Here is a 22,776-nt window from a genome sequence, read left to right on the forward strand (position 1 = left end):
AACCAAGGTATCAACCCAGTAGGAGACCACGTGCAAGTCACCTCGTACCTACACAAACAAATAAGAACCTCGCAACCAACACGATAAAGGGGTTGTCAATCCCTTCATGACCACTTGCAAGAGTGAGATCTGATAGAGATGATAATAATAAGATAAATATTTTTGGTATTTTTATGATATAGATTGAAAGTAAAGATTGCAAAATAAAGCAGATTGGAAACTTGTATGATGGAGAATAGACCCGGGGGCCATAGGTTTCAGTAGTGGCTTCTCTCAAGAAAGCATAAGTATTACGGTGGGTGAACAAATTACTGTTGAGCAATTGATAGAAAAGCGAATAATTATGAGAATATCTAGGCATGATAATGTATATAGGCATCACGTCCGAGACAAGTAGACCGAAACGATTCGGCATCTACTACTATTACTCCACACATCGACCACTATCCAGCATGCATCTAGAGTATTAAGTTCATAAGAACAGAGTAACGCCTTAAGCAAGATGACATGATGTAGAGGGATAAACTCATGCAATATGATGTAAACCCCATCTTTTTATCCTCGATGGCAACAATACAATACATGTTGGTTCCCTTTCTGTCACTGTGATCGAGCACCGCAAGATTGAACCCAAAGCTAAGCACTTCTCCCATTGCAAGAAAGATCAATCTAGTAGGCCAAACCAAACTGATAATTCGAAGAGACTTGCAAAGATAAACCAATCATACATAAAATAATTCAGAGGAGATTCAAATATTGTTCATAGATAAACTTGATCATAAACCCACAATTCATCGGATCTCGACAAACACACCGCAAAAGAAGATTACATCGAATAGATCTCCAGGAGAATTGAGGAGAACTTTGTATTGAGATCCAAAGAGAGATAAGAAGCCATCTAGCTACTAGCTATGGACCCGAAGGTTTGAAGTAAACTACTCACACGTCATCGGAGGGGCCATGGAGTTGATGTAGAAGCCCTCCGTGATCAATGCCCCCTCTGGCGGAGCTTCGAAAAAGGCCCCAAGATGGGATCTCTTGGGTACAGAAGGTTGCGGTGGTGGAAATAGGGTTTTGTGGTGCTATTGGATGTTTGCGGGGTATATGGATATATATATATAGGAGGAAGAAGTACGTCGGTGGAGCAACGAGGGGCCCACGAGGGTGTAGGGCGCACCCCCTGCCTCGTGGCCGCCTCGTTGATTGCTTGACGTCCACTCCAAGTCTCCTGGATCATGTTTGTTCCAAAAATAATGCTCCCGAAGGTTTCATTCCGTTTGGACTCCGTTAGATATTCCTTTTCGGCGAAACTCTAAAATAGGCAAAAAACAACAACTTGGGCTGGGCCTCCGGTTAATAGGTTAGTCCCAAAGATAGTATAAAACTGTAGAAATAAGCCCATTAACATCCAAAATAGATAGTATAATAGCATGGAGCAATCAAAAATTATAGATACGTTGGAGACGTATCACGCCCAGGGGGTAGGGCGCGCCCCCACCCTCGTGGTGGCCTGGGGACTCTTCTGGCCCATCTCCAGTACTTCGTGGGCTTCTTCTGGTCCAAAAATGATCTCCGTGAAATTTCAGGTCAATTGACTCCGTTTGGTTTTCCTTTTCTGCGATACTCAAAAACAAGTAAAAAAACAGAAACTGACACTGGGCTCTAGGTTAATAGGTTAGTCCCAAAAATCATATAAAATAGCATATAAATACATATAAAACATCCAAGGTTGATAATATAATAGCATGGAACAATCAAAAATTATAGATACTTGGGAGATGTATCATATTGCCAATTTTTACGGGATTTTTTTCAATAGTTTTAGCGGAATCAAAAGTCGTACTCAAATTACTAAAGATTTCTTCCAGTTTATCAATCCGAGACGAGCTTTCTTCAATTCTTTCATGAATTATGGTTCCCTTTTGTTTGAACAACTGAAAAACTTCCCCCGCTTTTGACCCAATTTTAGTAGAAAAATTATGCATCTTTCTATCCAAATTTTCAATATTGCTCTTCAGTGAGCATTTTATTTTCAATAGCATCTAATATTTCCGTGACATGCTCAAGAGTCAGAGGTGTTTCATTAATCATAAGGGGTGGTGAGCCTACTAAATTTCCAGCACTAAAAGCATCAAGAGAGGGACACATCAAGAAATTTCCATTGGTAATCGTATCAAGGACGAATCTGTACCAAGTGGTGATGCCCACATAAAAGCAACAAAGAAGAACAATGGTAGATTGCTTTCGAATAGATCTATTATGAGCATTGCAAATTCTATACCAAGCATGTTTCAAATTTTCTCCTCCCCTTTGTTTAAAGTTGAGAACTTTGTTCTCGGGAGTGCACACAATAGAGGAAGAACTATCCATGACGATAATAAAAGCAAACAAGATTGCTCTCAAAAACAAATCCGGTCAAGAAAACGGTGAACGAAAAAGAGGGCGAATAAAGACGGCAAATTTTTGTGTAGTGGAGGAGAGGAAAATGAGAGGCAAATGGCAAATAATGTAAATTGCGAGGAGATGAGACTTGTGATTAGGAACCTGGTATATGTTGAAGAACCTCCCCGGCAACGGCGCCAGAAATTCCTTTTGATGCGGCTTGAAGCTACGTCGGTATTTCCCCAAAGAGGAAGGGATGATGCGGCACAACGGCGGTAGATATTTCCCTCAGTGATGATACCAAGGTTATCAAACCAGTAGGAGAACCAAGCAACACAACGTAAACAGCCCCTCCAGACAAATAACAAATACTCGCAACCCGATGTGTATAAGGGGTTGTCAATCCCTTTCGGGTAGCGGCGCCCCAAGATAGGCAAACGAACGTGAAATAAATTATAGTCGATTGATAGATCAAATGCCAAATAAAATAAATAAGAATAAAACGCAGCAAGGTATTTTTGTATTTTTGGTTTAATAGATCTGAAAATAAAAGCAAGGGAAAAGTAGATTGCAAAGGCATATAATATGAGAAAGAGACCCGGGGGGCCGTAGGTTTCATTAGTGGCTTCTCTCGAGAAAAATAGCAAACGGTGGGTAAACAAATTATTGTTGGGAAATTGATAGAACTTCAAATAATCATGACGATATCTAGGCAATGTCATTACATAGGCATCACGTCCAAGATTAGTGGACCGACTCCTGCCTGCATCGACTACTATTACTCCACACATCGACCGCTATCCAGCATGCATCTAGTGTATTAAGTTCATGGGGAAACAGATTAATGCAATAAGAACGATGACATGATGTAGACAAGATCTATCTTTGTAGAGATAGACACCCATTGTTTTATCCTTAGTAGCAACGATACATACGTGTCGGTTCCCCTTCTGTCACTAGGATCAAGCACCGTAAGATCGAACCCACTACAAAGCACCTCTTCCCATAGCAAGATAAATAGATCAAGTTGGCCAAACAAAACCCAAATATCAGAGAAGAAATACGAGGCTATAAGCAATCATGCATATAAGAGATCAAAAAAACTCAAATAACTTTCATAGGTATAAAAAGATAGATCTAACCATAAACTCAAAGTTCATCCGATCCCAACAAACACACCGCAAAAAGAGTTACATCATATGGATCTCCAAGAGACCATTGTATTGATAATCGAACAAGAGAGAGGAAGCCATCTAGCTACTAACTACGGACCCTAAGGTCTACAAAGAACTACTCACGCATCATCAGAGAGGAACCAATGGAAGTGGTGAACCCCTCCGTAATGGTGTGTAGATTGGATCTGGTGGTTCTGGATTCTGCGGCGGCTGGAATTGATTTTTCGTCGGCTCCCCTAGGGTTTCTGGAATATTGGGGTATTAATAGAGTAAAGAGGCGATCCGGGGGGGGGCACCCGAGGTGGGCACAACCCACCAGGGGACGCCTGGGCCTCCTGGCGTGCCCTGGTGGGTTGTGCTCCCCTCGGAGCACCCCCAGGCGCTGCCTTGGCCCATTGGGTGTCTTTTGGTCCATAAAATATCTCCATGAAGTTTCGTTGCATTTGGACTCCGTTTGGTATTGATTTCCTGCGATGTAAAAAACATGCAGAAAATAGCAACTAGCACTTGACACTATGTCAATATGTTAGTACCAAAAATGATATAAAATGATTATAAAACATCCAAGATTGATAATATAACAGCATGGAACAATAAAAAATTATAGATACGTTGGATACGTATCAAGGAGCTACTACAGATGTTATGAACATCTGGCAGGCTCGATCTAGTGACTACCCAATAGTTCAGCGTGCCATGCTTTATGGCTTAGAACCAGGACTTCAAAGACATTTTAAACGCCACAGAGCATATGAGATGTTCCAAGAGCTGAAGTTCATATTTCAAGCTAATGCCCGGGTTGAGAGATATGAAGTCTCCAACAAGTTCTATAGCTATAAGATGGAGAAGAACAGTTCTATGACTGAACACATACTCAAAATGTCTGGGTATCATAACCACTTGACTCAGCTAGTCATTGATCTTCCAGTTGAGGGTGTTATTGATAGAGTTCTTTAGTCACTGCCACCAATATACAAAGGCTTCGTGATGAACTATAGTATACAAGGAATCACAAAAACGATTCCCGAGCTCTTCACGGTGTTGAAATAAGCGGAGGTAGAAATCAAGAAAGAGCATCGAGTGTTGATGGTTAACAAGACCACCGGTTTCAAGAGAAAGGGAACGGGTAAGAAAGGGAACTTCAAGAAGAATGACAAGTAAGTTGCCGCTCCCGTGAAGAAGCCCAAAGCTGGACCCAAGCCTCATACTGAGTGCTTCTACTGCAAGAGTAATGGTCACTGGAAGCAGAACTTCCCCAAGTACTTGGCAGATAAGAAGGATGGCAAAGTGAACAAATGTATATTTCATGTACATGTTATTGATGTGTTCCTTACTAGTGCTTGTAGCAATGCATGGGTATTTGATACTGGTTCGGTTGCTCATATTTGTAACTCGAAACAGGAGTTGCGTAATAAATGAAGATTGGCTAAGAGCGAGGTGACGATGCATGTCGGGAATGGTTCCAAGGTCAATGTGATCGCCGTCGGCATGCTACCTCTACATCTACCTTCAGGATTAGTTTTAGACCTCAATAATTGTTATTTGGTGCCAGCGTTGAGCATGAACATTATATCTGGATCTTGTTTACTGTGAGACAATTATTCATTTAAGTCAGAGAATAATGGTTGTTCTGTTTAAATGAGTAACATCTTTTATGGTCATGCACCCTTAGTGAATGGTCTATTCTTGTTGAATCTTGATCGTAGTCATGCACATATTCATAATATTGATGCCAAAAGATGCAAAGTTGATAATGATAGTGAAACATACTTGTGGCACTGCCGTTTAGGTCATATTGGTGTAAAGCGCATGAAGAAACTCAACGCGCGTGGATTTTTGGAATTGCTTGATTATGAATCATTTGATACTTGCAAACTATGCCTCATGGGCAAGATGACTAAAACTTCGTTCTCCGGAATAATGGAGTGAGCTAATGACTTATTGGACACAATACATACCAATGTATGCGGTCCGATGAGTGTTGAAGCATGCGATGGGTATCATTATTTTCTAACCTTCATAGATGATTTGAGTACGTATGGGTATATCTACTTGATGAAATACATGTCTGAAACATTTGAAAACTTCAAAGAATTTCAGAGTGAAGTGGATAATCATCGTAACAGGAAAATAAAGTTTCTGCGATCTGATCGCGAAGGCGAATATTTGAGTTACGAGTTTGGCCTTCATTTAAAACAATGTGGAATTGTTTCACAACTCACGCCACTTGGAACACCACAGCATAATGGTGTGTCTGAACATCATAACCGTACTTCATTAGAATGGTGCATTCTATGATGTCTCTTACCGATTTGCCTTTATTGTTTTGGGGTTATGCATTACAGACAACCGCATTCACATTATATAGGGTACCATCTAAATCCATTGAGACGACACCATATGAACTATGGTTTGGAAAGAAACCTAAGTTCTTGTTTCTTAAAGTTTGGGGATGCAATACTTATGTCAAAAGACTTCAGCCTGATAAGCTCGAACCCAAATCGAAGAAGTGCGTCTTCATAGGATACCCTAAAGAAACTATTGGGTACACCTTCCACCATAGATCCGAAGGCAAGATCTTTGTTGCTAAGAATGGGTCATTTCTAGAGAAGGAGTTTGTCGATGCAACAAACCCTGGGTCTATTGCCCAGACTGTGCAAAGGCACGGGAACAGGATTGAGGCACCAGCCCAAGTCAGAGTGCAAGAGACCAAGAGCTTCGAAGGACCAACATGCAAACGAAGAGGACCAAGATCAAACCAAAGAAGCAAGATGCCACCAGGAGAAAAGCCCCCCTTTGCCGGGCAAGCGAGCTCAGCAGGGGCGGGGCCGCCCCCAGAAGAAGACGCCCAAGACGTCCCGGCAGGGCTTGCCGAGACTCACAAGGGCAAAACCACCTCACCCAACTACTCCACCACGACCCGCGTCGTCAATCAGTGTGGTATCAAGCCACAAAGTGACTAAATGGCAGCCATTCGCCACATGTCAGCCTTTCTCTACAGAAGATGCCCTCGACCAACACCCGTCCGGTGACGTGTCAAGTGAGAAGGTATGAAGGTGGCAGAATACCCCAGCAAGGCTTGCCGGGTAGCCAACGATGTGATGTTAAGTGGTGCATTTGATGCACCCTGTCAGCCTACAGAGTTAGGTATGATAGCACTGTTTGCTATCTTATCAGTGCATAATGACTATTTGCCATTGTGGTAGCCCCTTAATCTATAAAAGGAGGCCCATAGCAACCGTAGAAAGGGTTAGAAGGTTGGATAACAAACACGCCCATATGTGCGTAGCAACTGCCGCCTTTGCCAGTCAAGTGTACTACGCTCCACCACCACTCTTCCACCATCAATCCACCAAAGAAGGAGTAGGGTTTTACGCCTCACAGCGGCCCGAACCTGGGTAAAATTGCCTGCGTGATCTCTTCCGTGCTGCCCCACGCTCATCTGCTCTTTATGCAACATGACATCCCCCTGCCGAACCAGCAAGGGGCCCTTTGGTCCCATAGGTGGCCGTGGTTTCCCGCGACATCTTTGGCGCACCAGGTAGGGGGCTCACTTGCGCGAACCTGAAGGCGTGTGCAGCGCGTCATCTTCATCACCATCTTCACCTTCGACGGCGCCATCAACCATGGCACCCAAGAAGAAATCTAGTGCTTCGGCTCATCCATCCACCTCAAAGGCTCTGCCGCTCGCGGCATCTGATGCTGCGAGGGACGCGGAGGCACGCGAGGACGTGGACGCCACTGGGGATGTGGTCGGAGTAGGCGGCACCATCACCACTTCCCCCGCGGCTGACACAGGGGTAGGAGGCATCGGAGGAGAACAACATCAGCAGCACCCCGACAGACACACTCCACATGGTACATGTGAGGGGGTTACTACGCCCGCGCCCCCTCCTCTCGCCGACGGGCACAGCCGCAACAACGGCGCTTGTTCCGGGGTGAATCGCCGTCCTCCGGCCATCCCCATCACGGGAGCGACTGCAGTGTGTGTGCCTCCCCCGGGACAGGTCGACCAAGTCACTGTGCCCGACGGAGCCGCTGGCCCTCGAGCGCCCTCGCAGCACCACCCTGCCATCCAGGTGGCCGCTCCGCAACAGCGGGGGCGCGGTGCTGCCGCCACTGGCACCGTCAGGAGACGAGCGACGGTGCTATCTACTTCATCATCTCCCATGCCAAGCACAGCCACGGAAGCCATGGCGCGGGCTCAGCTGCTGCTGAAGTTTCTGCCAGCGGCCGAGCAGATGGACGAATGGCATGCCACCATCCAAAGTTTGCTCGGTTTTGCCATGGCTGGGGGTTCGCATCAAGCTGGCCCGCCACGTCCTCCCCAAGCGACAACGACAACTCGTGCTGCTGGCTGTACGGAAGGGGCCACCCCCACGGCGCAGTCCCCGCCACGGCAACCAGCGCGAGCACAGCAAAATCAAGAACCTGACGACGTCTCGACGACCTCTTCTAACGCTCGATCACGTCCAGGCCGATGGTGAACCCCGGAGGATTGGCGAAGGGGAGACGCGTGCATCACCGTCGAGCAACGCTGCAACGACCACTGCCAAATCGATGGGCGTGATGGCCCCAACGTCGATGCGCCACCGCTCGGTATTGGCGGGTGCCTACCTTTCGAGGTTGGGTGCCCTACCTTTACTCGTGATCTGCGGTAAGTCTGTTGGCCGTCCGTTCGCACGTTCAAGCTAGAGATACCCGAGAAGTACAATGGGAGGCTGAACCCGGTAGAGTTTCTGGGCATCTACACCATCGCTGTTCAGGCTACCATGTGAAGAGATGAGAAGGTGTTTGCCAACCACTTCCCTTTGGCACTCAAGTCCAATGTGAGGTCTTGGCTAATGCACCTACCGGAGAACTCCATTTCATCGTGGGTTGACCTGTGCCATGAGTTCATTGGCGCTTTCACCGGCGGCCATTAAGAGCCAGGCCAACCCAGTGACTTACAACTTCTCCAACAGAAGGAAGGAGAGACCCTCCATAAGTATTTACAGAAATTCAGCAAGGTCCATAGGAACATCCCAAATATCCATCCGGATGCTGTGATAACTGCCTTCCAGTCCAATGTGTGCAACCGCCGAATCCGTTCCAAGATGAACGTGAAGTTTCCCAAGACTATGAACGAGCTTTACGCCTTGGTGGATAAATGTGCTTGAATGGAGGAGGGGAGGAAGCTTCCCGGTGAAGAAGATTGCACCAACATCAATTCAGAGGATGATGATGAATGTACTAGTCAGAAGAAGGGCCAGAAGTGCAATAAGAAGCGGAAGGATAAGGCAGTGATGACTGTTGAAGGATCGGGTGTACTTTGTACTGACAAGAAGGCTAAGGTTGAGGTCCCCGGCAAGGAAGCTGCCGTGTGCGTTGACTGCTGGGAGGCCATGGCTGCCGAGAAGGCTAGGAAAGGTGATGGGCCGTATTGCAAGATTCATCAGACCAAAGGCCATGACCTTCAAGAGTGCTATCAGGTTGAGCAGCTCGTCAAAAAGACAAAGAGCAGAGTATGAGAAGCGTGACAAGGAAAAGGGTGAGAATGTTCCTGGAGGTAAGGGCCGAGGCGGTGAAGTAAATCGCCCCGGCAAACCCCTCAGGAGCAAAGGAAAGCCTGCCAGAGGTCAAGAGAAGGAAGCCAGTGATGATGAGAGTGATGGAGGGGATGAAGAGGAAACCAGTGAGCAGGAGTTTCAGAAGGCCAGTGATGCCCTGTGCATTGGCGGGGGTGCATCTTTGCACACGCCTCACCGCAAGCTCAAGCGATGGGCGCGAGAAGTCAATGTCATGGAACCAGCACCAGGGGCCCAGAAACCACTCAAATGGTCATGCACGCCCATCATCTTTGACAAAGAGGATCATCCTGACCTTACCACTACTGTAGGATGTTTTCCATTGTTGGTCTCCACAATAATTTGCAACCTCAAGGTGACAAAAATGTTGGTGGACGGCGAGGTCGGGTTGAATCTGATCTCCCGGGTAGTCATCAGCAAAATTTAGATTGCAGGGGAAGAGTTAAAGGTTACCGGCACATTTCAAGGAGTTAATGCCGGTAGGAGCCATCCTAAGGGAAAGATCATGCTGCCGGTAATGTTTGGGGGGGAGCTGAACTACCGGATCTAGAAGATTGTGTTTGATGTGGTCGAACTCCTCCTGCCGTACAATGGGATCCTTGGACGCCTAGCCCAAGCTAAATTCATGGCGACATCCCACTATGCCTACAACACCTTGAAGATGGATGGGGCTGTGGGAGTCATTACCATCCCATCTGTCGGATTACGGGTTCCGGCAAACCCTTGAGGTTTGAACACTGGGATGCGCACGAAGATCTCTCTCTGCCCCTAGCTCACGCTCTTGCAACGATCTCACAATCTAGCTCGCCGAACCCGAAGAACAAGGGACACAAGAGTTTATACTTGTTCGGGCTACCGTTGTGGTGTAATACCCTTATCCAGTGTGGTGTGGTTGATTGCCTTGTAGGCCGGGGATGAACAATTACAAGGGAAGAACAGCCTCCTGAGGAGAGGTGTTCTTGAGCTCGATGAGCTTGTGTGGCTGGGGATGATCTGAATGATCCGTCTCTAGATGAGCCTCCTGTCTCTCGATGAGCCAATCCCCGGCTACGGTGGTGGCTAGCCCTATTTATAGAGGCCCGGGTCTTCTACCCAAATATTAGGCAGGAAGGGATCCCACAGTGGCCAATTTGAAGGGGGACAATGAGTACAAGTTATCATGACAAAAGGTGGTCTTCGCCTGCCAAAGGCCCTAGTGGTGACGCCGTCGTGGGCTCCGCGGTGACCTCCGTCTTGCCGCCCTGCTGGTCTTGGTCTCATTGCACCGATACGAAAACCTATTCCCGATGCCTCGGGACTCCTCTCATGTGCCTGTCTCTTTAGCACCAAAGAGGAAACTGGCACTCTGCGACCGCTGGCACCCGCCTGGCCTTGGTCGTCATGGCTGATTGTGATAGCCTGGCTTATTAGGGATGATAGACTACTCATATCAATAAGGAATTCCTTCTTTTCCGGGAGCCCATTCGGACAGAACTCCAAAGTTAAGCGTGCTCAGCTTGGAGTAGTGTCAGGATGGGTGACCGACCGGGAAGTTGCTCCCTGGTGCGCATGAGTGAGGACAAAGTGCACAGAAAAGACTAGTATTGATTTGTGGGGCCAGTCTAGATCCCGCCAGGAGTAACGACCACCGACGGGTGTGTCCGGGGCGTTACAAGTTTGGTATCAGAGCCAACCCTCGCAGTTACACGGATGGTTGCGGACAGGTGCGCGGTCATGTTGTTCATGACGTTTGTGACCCGTCGTGGCACTCGGCATGGCACATGTACCAGACTAGATGCACAGACGTATGTGCCAAGAGGGAACGTTCCTGTGGCCCGACGAGGACGTCGGTTCCTCTGAGTGGGGGTGTATGTGATAGCCTGGCTTATTAGGGATGATAGACTACTCATATCAATAAGGAATTCCTTCTTTTTCGGGAGCCCATTCGGACAGAACTCCAAAGTTAAGCGTGCTTAGCTTGGAGTAGTGTCAGGATGGGTGACCGACCGGGAAGTTGCTCCCTGGTGCGCATGAGTGAGGACAAAGTGCACAGAAAAGACTAGTATTGATTTGTGGGGCCAGTCTAGATCCCGCCAGGAGTAACGACCACCGACGGGTGTGTCCGGGGCGTTACACTGATGTCACGGAAACCTCACGAGGTGCCCCTCGCCTTGATCTCTCCGCTCCTCACGAGCCAGCCTAGTGAGGCTGCCCCTGAGGAGGTCTTGGGTCGTCCGCCTCATGAGGCTTGGCCCCTCGCGAGGGTCTTGAGTGTTGGTTGATGAAGATGGGTCATACCAGCATTACAAAAAATACACTTCCGTGATGATACGTGTTTGTCATAGTAGGTCATGTTTTCTGTCATGCATGTACATCCATGACAAATTTATGACAGAATCAAGATAGTCATACATGTGCTGTCGTACAAGTGTTCCATGACATTACCAAAATTATCATCACGGAAGTGTCAACTTCCATGACGATAAATCGCGCATCACAGAAGTGCTTTCATCAAGGGTGACTGACACGTGGCATCCACCGTAACGGAATGCTGTTAAGCTATCGGGTCCGGTTTTGGATCCGATAACCCGTTAACAGCCCCGACCAATGGGGATTTTCCACGTGTAAAATCATCATTGGTTGGAGGAAACACGTGTCGGCTCACCGTTGGGACATATGTCATCCACTCATTGGACCCAAAGCACCTATGATACGTCGACACATGGCGCGGCCCAATAGAGGCCCATTCCTGTGAAAAGGCCGGCCCGTTTGACTTGGTCAAAAGGTGGCGGGCCGGCCCACGGCAAGCCTGCTAACGGCTTGTTTGCATATAGCCCATTTACAACCTGCTAACCCAGGGCCCATTTACGGCCTATCCGAATTAGGCCTAGTAGTGTCATCTGCGCCGTCCAATATAAATCCAACCCGTTTTAACTTCCGGCCCATGTATGGCCCATTACGTCTTTCGGCCCGTATGAGGCCCTTATTACTCTCGGCCCATTAATGGCCCGTGGTAAAACTGGCCCGTAATGAACAGTGTATCACTTTATACCCATTAATGGCATGTGGTGAAACTGGCCCGTAATGAACAGTGTATCACTTTATACCCATTAACGGCCCATTATTCTGTTGGGCCGTTTCCACCCCATGTTATCTTTCGGCCTTCTCGAGGACCATTTATTCTTGGGTTCATTTCCACATTCGTTTACTTATGGCCCGTTACTATCATTTTCTGCTTGTGGGCCAAATTCAGCCCGTGGTTACATTCGGCCTGTTTGTGGCCCGTTAATACATTGGGCCGTTTTCATAGCGTCATCAAAATACGGCCGATTAACGACGGCCCGTTATGGTCGACCCATGAACGGATGATTTCAACTCTAGCCCATTTACGGCCATGTTTGGCCAACCGATCATAAGCTCATAGAAGGCCCATTGATGATACGGCCCATAGAAGGCCCATTGTGTCTACGGCCCGTATAAGGCCCATTGTTTCTATGCCACGTAGAAGGCCCATTGTTTCTACGGCCCTTAGAAGGCCCATTGTTTCTACGGCCCGTAGGAGTCCCATGTTAACTACAGCCGGCGGGCATCAAAGTTCGCCACCCGTGAAAATAGGGAACACCCTACACTATACAAAAATGGCTTGTTGTTTTCTTCAGCCGGTGGCTGCATGTTAAGAACAAATTTTGTATCACACCAAAACAAATTACAACTATAAAACAAAAGGAAGGTTGGCATAAAAGTTAACAGTCTAGCACATAAATGCACCACCAGAAGTTCAGAAGCTCAGTTCATTTGACCCGACTGTTACGTTTTCATGTTGTATTGTCCGATGGAGCACCATAACCTTTGCCTTCAGTTCTCCTAGGCTCCTGAACAACATAGCAAATGTCTGATAGTCTGGTTTCAAAACCATGCATATCTTAACAACATCGAACAATGTCTCTCCTTGTTTCACAAAGGGTCTCTATTAGGGAATGGACTTGTGTCTGGAGCGCAGATACAACATTATTTTGAGCTTGCATATCTTGATCATGAGGCAGTTTGGACGAGATTGCCTTAACAACCAAGCTAGTATTACGTAGGAACGTGCTTTTGGCACTATTAGTGGACAGGTACTGACCCACTGCAGTAAGAGCTGACATTGCGGTTATAGTTGCCTCGCCACCTTCATAAGGTGGCGGTTCCACCATTTTTTCCAAAGCTCGCTGAAAAGTTGTGGTTTCACATTAGTAGTACCAGAACAGAAGATATTAAGGAGGCAGCAAAACCAAACAAAATAGCTTTGGTCTATATACAAAACTTATTCTGGTGAACCCATGTAAAATAATAGTTGTATTTTATTGCAAAGTACATAATAAAACTAAGTTCCAAACATATGACCATGTACCATCGCTAATGTATTGTCTATTTCTTCACATTGTATTGAGGGCTAAGGATAAAGAGACGAAGTTTATAATACGGTAAGCATAGTATGACATCATTCATATCACAAAACAACTAAGAACAAACAAAGAGGCAATTGTAACATTGTGTGGACAAGTCCAGCACAGAACTAGATTACAGGTCAAGATCAAAGGAACATCACTCCTCTCTTTTAAACCTTGTATGGTGCAATGATATACTAAGACAATTGTGTATAAAATTGAAAAGAGTAATAGACATTGGCTGCAAACCATGCAGTTCAAGGCACAAGTCAGAGTAAGTAGTAGTTAAAAGGCATGAGGATTAAGGACTTACAACAGCGGCTTTGACTGGTGTAGTCATGCCCTTCTTCTTGCTGGTGTGATAGTCCTTGAAGATTTCGACAGCATTTGGTTCAGGTACTTTTTGGTCCTTGCGGGCTTTCCTCTACATTTGGAACAAGTCAATATAGATCTGATAATACGGTACAGCGAAAAGAGTGAAACAGCAGCTAATTACAAGAGCCTCACATTGTGTATTATAGCTACGAGATCCTATCGTCTATTGGAATTTCACTTTCATACGGTTGGCCTTGTTTTCTGAACAGTTCACCTACAAGAAGATAGATTTGTGTGGAACATGCGTAAATAGGACTTCAACATGTGATCTGATCACATATATATAATGTACCTGATACTTCAGACCGGACTAGTGTTTAACGAGGCCTCTCCAGTCTTCATTAGATATATTTTCCACTGGAGATGTTTGGGCAAGTTCACTGTTAGCCTTGCCTTCAAAGCGAGTTTTCCTCAAGTTATACCGATACTGTCGCAGAGCAGACTTGAAAACATGGGTGCAAGCTTGTCTGGTTGCATCATCTTGGCTATCCAACTTGAACCTCATCTCTTGAAAATTATGGGAGTCTCATTATCAGCAACCTAGAAAGTATTGATGATATTACTAGTTTCCATACATAACCATACTTATAGAAAAATGGTCGAGGAAGGTGTTGAACTGGGTTTCGTCTTTTTCATTCCTGTACTGAATCCATGTTGGGAGGATACGTACATGACACCTAACAGCAACCGCTGCCTCTGATACTAACTTGGTTGACTCTGTAGCATCACGTGGCCTTTTTAAACCTGCTTCAAAACGGATCTCCATTCTTCCTCCTCTAGATTTAGTTAACCTATCGAGCATTATCCCTGATGTTTGTTTCCTCTTGCGCCTAGGTGCTAGTCCGACAACAAACATAGGAAGTGTTAGTGTACATCAAACTGTGAGACTACATATAAAGAAGCATGCAACTGTAACTTGACTCCAGCAACTACCTTCTTGCTGTTGAAGCTCACAAATTTCATCTGATCTTGCCAACTCATCTTGTGTCAAGAGTGCTTCGGAAGTAGTGTCAGGTGGCAAGGGAGCTTGGGAACGTGCTGCTAGCTGAGTTGACGAACGAGTAAATCGTGCAGCTGGTGGTACTGTCGAAGGTGTTACAACAACTAGGGTTGTCTCTGCTTGTTTGGTGTCAGCTATTTGTTTCTGTTTGGCTTGTTCCGCAGCTCGTGTAGCATGGGATACCCTGTCGGTACAATTTTCCGCTGGACTTTGACCCTCTATTGCACCATCAGTACCAGCAGAATCTGCAGGATTGTTCCGCTTCCCTTTCCCTGTCGTTCTGTCTTGCTTCCTCTTTCTCTGTGCCATATTAAGTCAAGCCGACAAGAAAAACGGATAACAATTTAGTTCTTCAGAACAAATGTACTTTGATGTAAGAACATGGTGTGATAGATAGATATTGTATGTTCTAGAAACAGGAACACATGTCTTAGTCACAAGTATAATGTGTAAAGTAAGCAGATGAAATTCAACAAAATTAGAAGCAATACAAGCTAGACGTCATACATAACATGCAACCACATATAACAGTGCCAAGTTAAAGGGAGCACATGTGATGGTGCACTAGGGGAGACGTGCTCATCACCAACACAGCTACGTTGAGTGTCTATGCATGTGTTGTCTTGGAAATCATCTTGGGGGGATGGAGGAGTAGAATCTGTAGAGGCCCTCCATTTGGAAGGAGCACCTTCATCCGCTGCCTTGCTAACTTCCTTCTGCTTTATTGATTTTGAATTGTCAAGTAAAACCGACAAGAAAAAGCAATAAAATTCACTCTTTAGAACTCATTCATGCATGATACTGAGAATCACTACTTTGATGTAAGGCAAACACATGATTCCAGGATGGAATAATACGAAAACAGGTCGACATGGCATATTCACAACTATTTGTGTAAACTAAGAAGAAACCATTTCACCAAATAAGAAGCAATGCAAGCTAGACACCACGTGAAAGATGCAACCAATATGACTCTGCCATGTTAAAAGTGTCCCATCATAAATGGCATTTCAACAAATTAGAAGCAACGCATGCTATAAATCATATCAAAGATGCAACTAATATCACACTGCATATACTGAAGGTGTCTCACCATATTGATTTATGCGGGATACAAAAAAACAATAGTTCTATGTGAGGACATGCTTAATAGACAGATGTACTATGTACTAAATACAGGAAGGCATGCCACATTAACAGGTATAATGTATAAGCTAAGCAGAATAGCACATGCAGTTTAACCAGATTGGGAGAATTACAATCTAGACACCATATGCAACATGCAACCACATATCACGCTGCCAAGTTAGAGCAAGCACATGCGATGCTAGTGTAGGGGAAATGCGGTAATCAACTACAGAGCTACGTTCACTATCTTCATTTAGCCTTGCTGTTTCTTGAGAATCATGTCGGGAGGCTGACGCTGCATTCTTTAAATAAGGAGTAATCCACTTGCCTAACTGCCTCATCATAAGTGATTGATGAGGGATACACAAGAACATTAGTTTGATGTAAGAACATGGTTAATACACAGATGTACTAATATGTACCAAAAACAGAAAGGCATGTCATATTCAAAGGTATAATGTGTAAGCTAAGCAGATGCAATTTAACCAAATTGGAAGCAATACAAGCTAGACATCCGGCTGGAGTGGTGAGCATGATCATCTAGGACCTAAGAGCTTGGTGGGAGGCGGGCTGCTTCGCCACCATCGCGGCTTTTTAGTTGGCTTACAGGTGATGCCTCTCTTTGCTGGGCTTGTCACTGGCTGGCCAGTGCCCTGACTAGCTATTTGTCTTCTGGTGCTCATGGGATGGTGGTTCATGTAAAAAATATCTTTCCTTATCTTAATAAAGACCGATTTCGGCCTTTCGAATACAAGCTAGACACCATATGGAACATGCAACCACATATGACACCGCGAACTTAAAGCAAGCACCTGGGATGGTGGTTCATTGCGAGCAAGGTCATCAACTCCAGAGCTACGTTTACCGTCTCCATCTGCTGACACTGCACCCTTTATAGTGTTGTAACGTGTCATGCTTACCCGTGTAGAAAGCTAGAGAAACTTCTCTCTTTTCTTTTCTACTTCTCTCGAGGCAGACTCTGAAATACCCTTGCATAACAACACAATAGTGAGAGTATGGGTGAAGTGTGTGCAGAACTAGTGCACTGTAAAAGTAGCAGATACCAGGTGGCTGAAAAATAAATCACATGAGACATGAGATAGCTCTAGAACATTGCATGGCAAACAAAATTAGATTCTACTCCATATGATTTTGTAATATATGAGCACAGGAAATGCAGGTACTTCTCCAGCACAGCACCACATGTGGTCATATCAAGATAACAGTCGACTGAAAATAAATAGGTCAGTCGATTTTTTTAATGAACCGTCCGATCTATAAGGAACGGGCAGATGGCCTTCGTATACCTCCCGCCAGTCACTATTAATGATCTTTCTTGAACCGCCAGCGACCACCAGCCCAGACCCCTGCCTCCGCCACCCCGCCCTCCCCTCGACCTCACACCACGGTCGTGCTTGGCAGTGCCCCCAGGCCATCCCTTTAATTCCGACCGACCTCCAGATCGGGCGCCAGTAGCTCTAGGACCCACACGCCCCTAAGATAAACACTGAGGCGCTGCTTCCCTAGCGTAATAGGCGGACTAGTGCCTGTTACGCCGGGGAATGCTTCCATTAATTGGTAATCAACTGACCAGGAATTGAAATTCAGGGGGGCGATGGACCTCTAGCTAAGGTGAAATAGTATATGAGGAGAAACCTTATGCGTCGCGAGTTACTAGGAACATCTAGTATCAAGAAGAAGCGGTCAACTAGTGTCTTCTGTGGGATGAATACCGTGCAAGCAGACACATAAGATTTGCACGAATAAGGGAAGAGGATTACCATTTTCGGTTGAGGTGTGGTCGCCTCCACATGTCGCGCCGATATTCTTCTTTTTTCTGGGGAAACCAATGTTCTGGAGGGTGCAAGCTTGGACGAACCCATGGCCAAATTGTTGTCTGTGTTGCCATGGTCGTATGTCGGCGAAGGGGAAGCAGATTGCTACCTCTTGAGCACTGCGTTGGATTTCCTTGAAGAGGAAAGGATGATGCAGCAAAGTAGCGTAAGTATTTCCCTCAGCTTTTGAGAACCAAGGTATCAATCCAGTAGGAGGCTACGCATGAGTCCCTCGTACCTACACAAAACAAATAACTCCTCGCAACCAACGCGATAAGGGGTTGTCAATCCCTTCAGGGTCACTTACGAGAGTGAGATCTGATAGATATGATAAAATAATATTTTTGGTATTTTTATGATAAAGATGCAAAGTAAAATAAAAGCAAAGGAAATAACTAAGTATTGGAAGATTAATATGATGAAGATAGACCCGGGGGCCATAGTTTTCACTAGTGGCTTCTCTCAAGAGCATAAGTATTTTATGGTGGGTGAACGAATTACTGTTGAGCAATTGACATAATTGAGCATAGTTATGAGAATATCTAGGTATGATCATGTGTATAGGCATCACGTCCGAGACAAGTAGACCGACTCCTGCCTGCATCTACTACTATTACTCCACTCATCGACCGCTATCCAGCATGCATCTAGAGTATTAAGTTCATGAAAACAGAGTAACGCCTTAAGCAAGATGACATGATGTAGAGGGATAAATTCATGCAATATGATAAAAACCCCATCTTGTTATCCTCGATGGCAACAATACAATACGTGCCTTGCTGCCCCTACTGTCACTGGGAAAGGACACCCCAAGATTGAACCCAAAGCTAAGCACTTCTCCCATTGCAAGAAAGATCAATCTAGTAGGCCAAACCAAACTGATAATTCGAAGAGACTTGCAAAGATAACCAATCATACATAAAAGAATTCAGAGAAGATTCAAATATTGTTCATAGATAATCTTTATCATAAACCCACAATTCATCGGTCTCAACAAACACACCACAAAAAGAAGATTACATCGAATAGATCTCCACAAGAGAGGGGGAGAACATTGTATTGAGATCCAAAAAGAGAGAAGAAGCCATCTAGCTAATAACTATGGACCCGAAGGTCTGAGGTAAATTACTCACACTTCATCGGAGAGGCTATGGTGTTGATGTAGAAGCCCTCCGTGATGGATGCCCCCTCCGGCGGAGCTCCGGAACAGGACCCAAGATGGGATCTCGTGGATACAGAAAGTTACGACGGTGGAATTAGGGTTTTGGCTCCGTATCTGATCGTTTGGGGGTACGTAGGTATATATAGGAGGAAGGAGTACGTCGGTGGAGCAACAGGGGGCCCACGAGGGCTCGTGGCATCCCTGTTGGTTGCTTGATGTAGGGTCCAAGTCTCCTGGATCTTGTTTGTTCCAAAAATCACATTCCCGAAGGTTTCATTCCGTTTGGACTCCGTTTGATATTCGTTTTCTTCGAAACCCTAAAATAGGCAAAAACATCAATTCTGGGCTGGGCCTCCGGTTAATAGGTTAGTCCCGAAAATAATATAAAAGTGGATAATAAAGCCCAATAATGTCCAAAACAGTAGATAATATAGCATGGAGCAATCAAAAATTATAGATACGTTGGAGACGTATCACAGATCCGAGGCGGCAAAGGACGGTGTAGCAGGAAGAGCTCTGGTGCGGTGGAGGGTGGCGAAGTTGGAGCGGCAGCGGTGAGGCGCAGCACGACGTGGTTGAATTGGCTCGGGTATGGATGGCTCGGCCTCGGCTTCAACTACTAGCCATGGAGGGCGTTGCGGTTGAGGTTGCAGTCGACGATGACGTCGGGGTATCGGCTCCGGCGTGATGGAGGAGGATGGCGGTTGATGGGTGGAATGGGGTGGCGGACGGAAGACGCCGGGGTTTCGCGGCTGGTGGAGAGGTAGTTTTTGCGCCCACGGAGTACGAATGGGGAATCGGACGGGTGGGCGGGGGGGGGGGGGGGGGAGAACCATGTTTCGGTCTGGGACGCGCTTGTTTTTGGCTTTTTTTAACAGAAGATGGGACGCGCTTGTTTGAAATTTGGGGAAAGTACAAACTTTGCCCCCCTCTTAAATTTCTGACCTACTGCGGGTCGGGGGTAGGATGGTAATCCCAGGTGTCCCAAATAGTGGGCAGGAGCGATTTCGGCCGCGCGCATGTGTGCTTAGGCGGCCATTGTGTATGGATGTTTTTCGGAGGCGGTTGCGTGGCGTCTAGATGAAGCTACAAACCTACCCCGGTTTAGACCTTTGGACGTCGGGCCGGTAGGTTTCACGGGTCGGAGTTATTAGAGAAGTAATTTCCTTGTACTACCAAACACTGGTCTCACGTGGTTTCGGGCAAGTAGAGGCTCTTTTGGCGCTTCGTTCGAAATTTTGAAACACAACCATTCACGTTTAGAGTACTCTTGAACTTTGAGGATTGACCTAAATAGACAACGTTAAATTTCACCTTGTATGTTTGAAAACCTCATTAAATTATCCACTTCTTTTTGAAATTTTGACACTTGAAAATCCTATAACTACGATTATTTCAGAATGGAGGAGCTAAATTAGAATCAATTTTGTACACGATTACATATGCTATTATGAACAAAATCAGAGCAAATATTTGTGCCTCCATAACTTAGGTATGATTTACAAATGCCATGATATCAAATTCAAATAATTGAATGGACTTCATGTTGAATTCAATTTTTTTAAACCACCTTAAGTTGAATTCAAATGTATGCTAGTTCATAGGTAGCTATTTATAATGTTCATTGTGTAAATTTCGTATGTATAATGTGCTTTACACACACAACATGAACTATACTCACGTTTATATTCGATTGCTAAAGCGATGCATTGTCTGGAGTTCAAAAAACAAACTATGTGGATCAATTGTATCGAATAATAACATAGACATGCTCAAATTTGATAGAATCTTGATGTCTGTAGCGACCAGACCTCAAACAGTCTGATCTCTGTGCTCTGGTGTCATCCCTGGATCAGTAATGCTGACACCACACAGTACTCGGAGGATTTATAGCAGAGTAGCAATCACACACTTATTACATCGAGTGTCTCAAAATAGAACTTATTACAATAAATACGGCTTAAGGCCATCTAATAACGATAATAGCGGAAGGCTTGGAAGATAAGTGAGTCCATCAACTCCAACGGCATCACTGAGTATAGAACCACGACCTAAAACTCCTTAATCGTCGTCTGAAAAGTCTGCAACATTAACGTTGCAGCCCGAAAACGGGTCAGCACATGGAATATGCTGGCAAGGTAACACATAGAGAGTAATGGAATGCAACAGCTATACTATATGCATATTTGGCTGGTGGAAAGCTCTATGGTTATAGTTTTTGCATAAAGCCAATGTTTCCCTACTTCAAAGGAATAAATTTAATTACTATCATGGTGGTTGTTAAACATTGAGAATGGTTGACAGCATTCTCAATCCCAATTAAGTAACATCATTAAAACCCATCAAAATTAATTTAGAGTAACATGTTGAGATTCACATGAAAATCCAGGGTACTAGATACTCAAGATGTCCATAACCGGGGACACGGCTAACCATGATTAGTTTGTTACACTCTGCAGAGGTTTGCGCACTTTTCCCCACAAGACTCGATCGCCTCCGTTTGGTTTCTCGCACTACAGGGTGTTTGAGAAGGCGGATGACCGAGACACAGTCTTTCAGAAGCGCTAGCACCTTACGACGGGTAGACCGGTACACCTACTTTCCCCTACATATGCAAGTCTACCACTGTAAGAGTTCGCACAACTTAATCAAGTATGCCAAAGCCCATAATGGCTTGTGGCTGCACACGGAAGTTTCTTGTATGAATAATCTCATGATCCCTTCGGGCCTGGGTGGCGGTCCAAATAAAAACAGGCAAGTCCTGGTAACCCCAGGTGCCTCAATCCACCCAGATGTGTGTTAGGTTGCCACCTTAGATAAACCCTTAATTATCAATCTCACATCTGTCATGGATATCACTCACCCAATCCACGTCTACTAGCATAGCATGGCATAATGAGCAAACGTAGAAGTAACTCCCAAAGGTTTGATAATAAACAGGTAAAAGGTACTACCTCATCTACTTCCCATCCCACAATTTAATTAGATCCTACTCATGCAATGTGTGAGGATTGATCTAATGCAATAAAACTGGGTTGTAGAAAAAGGTATGATCAAAGTGTTACCTGCCTTGCTGATGATCCGTGTAACCTAGAGATTCGAAGTAACAAGCGGTGCACTCTGGGTATTCTATCGCAGACAAACAACAAGCATACAATAAGTACTCATCTAATGCACAGGTAAAACTCAAATAGAAGATCTAACCAGAAAGTTCAACTTAAGAACTCCGGTTGGCAAAAAGAATCAAATCGAACGAAGCAAAAGAAATCAAACGACGAAAGAAAACAACTTCGTTCTAGTAATCTGGATCTAGGGCAAATTTTACAGTAGCAAAAACATCTTTAAGTTGATTACTCGGAAAGAGGGTTTCGAGACAAAACTCCAGGCGCTCGAATCGCCTGATTCCGATAAACGAGCGAAAAGTTATACTAAAACAAAAATCAGATCAGAAATCGCGATCAGAAAATAACCGCGGAAAATCCGACGAAAAAGAAAAAAACGACGAACAGAATTTTTTTTAAACACACGGAAAACGAGGCGGCGGCGAACCTCGAAAGGCGCGCTTCGACGGCGGCGGCTAAGGCGCGGCGCTAGGGTTTCGGGCTGGGCTGGCTCTCTCTCGCGCGGCCCGGGCCTTATAAAGGCCCTGGCCAGAGGTTCCTGGCGGGTACGCCGGAGTCGTTCCGTTTTTTTTTTAATTCGCTCGGAAGAAAAATAAAAGAAATACTAAACGGACTCCAAAAATC

Source organism: Triticum urartu, chromosome 5 (genome assembly GCF_003073215.2).
Source record: "Triticum urartu cultivar G1812 chromosome 5, Tu2.1, whole genome shotgun sequence".
Classification (NCBI taxonomy): Eukaryota; Viridiplantae; Streptophyta; class Magnoliopsida; order Poales; family Poaceae; genus Triticum; species Triticum urartu.